This window comes from Alligator sinensis, unplaced genomic scaffold (genome assembly GCF_000455745.1).
Source record: "Alligator sinensis unplaced genomic scaffold, ASM45574v1 scaffold1379_1, whole genome shotgun sequence".
In the NCBI taxonomy this organism is placed as follows: domain Eukaryota; kingdom Metazoa; phylum Chordata; order Crocodylia; family Alligatoridae; genus Alligator; species Alligator sinensis.
Window position 1 is genome coordinate 15,461 of NW_005843392.1, and position 1,280 is coordinate 16,740.

The following is a 1,280-nucleotide window of genomic DNA, read 5'->3' on the forward strand; positions in this document are numbered from 1 at the left end:
GCAATCCTGGTGGGGAACTCACCTCTATGAAAGGGTGATGTTATCTTGAAGGGGCAAGTCCAAGAGAAACTGGAACTAAGGAGCCTTGTTATAGTCCCTGTGAATGAAGTGAAACATTGGGTTTCAGAACAGGCAGAGCCCTGGGTTTGATGCAGAAGGTCCCCGTGGTAAATGAATGCACAGACATAAGCTGAGACACCCTAGAGCCAAGGTCTTCTCAAGGGGCAGAGGTAAAGTGGACAGGATACAAAACTGTAGCCTGAGAACTGAAATGCCTAGGAATTTCTGGTAACGCTGGGCATGAATCTGGGAATGAAGAACATAAAAATGAAGACACTAGGTGAGCCCACTTGCTAGTAACAGTAGGATGCAGGGCGAATCCTCAGCTGGCATTTAGATCAAATTTAAGTAATTTGCTATATAATGCATAAACCCTCTCCTCTGCACGTTCGAAGTCAAGGGTTTATATAGGAAAGTGGAGAGTCAGCTTTGACCACTCAAGAGAACAGCTGTTGGGTGACAGCATGTGCTCAGAGGCTGTGCTGAATGGTTAAAGGCCCCAGGTTCTTCAAAGGCACAGCCTCCCTGGAAGTTGTGGCCACTGTACTTAGAGGTTGCTGACAGTGAGGACCACCACCTCTGGTTTGTCTGCCCCTCTGAGTGATGCCTGAGAGCAATGGTATCAAAAGACCATGAGTGGTCTGCAATTATACAGAGACTGTGAGCCTGGGTGGGCTACGTGCTCATGTACAGGGGACTCAACACTGTCAGTGCCAGGCCTGGCCTGAGAGATGCTGCCAGTGCTCTGGTCACCTACCAGAGGCTCACTTCTCTGCTCCTTTTTGCCTATTGGCTCCTTTAGGCCCACAGGCTTTCCTCCTTCCTGAGCCCAGCTCCCCAGGTGTCCAAGTTCCACTGAATTTTCCAAACTGCAGGCTGCTCATATTCCTGGGTAAACCACCCTTGAATACAGGACCTGGAAAGCCTCCTGTGTAGGGCACCCTCACACACCCACCTGCAAAGCAAAATAGGGACTGTGAGTGAAGGCCTTTACTTTTAGGTCTCTCCTCACGGCTGGAGGAAACTTCCTTTTTAGATGATGCTTTCAACATCTGGTGACCTGACCAGCCTTATTGTAGAGCACCCTAAGTCCTTATCAAACTCATCCTGGTGTACAAGACACAGCAACACAGGATGTTCTCATAGATTCATAGATGTCAGGGTCGGAAGGGACCTCAATAGATCATCGAGTCCAACCCCCTGCATAGGCAGGAAAGAGT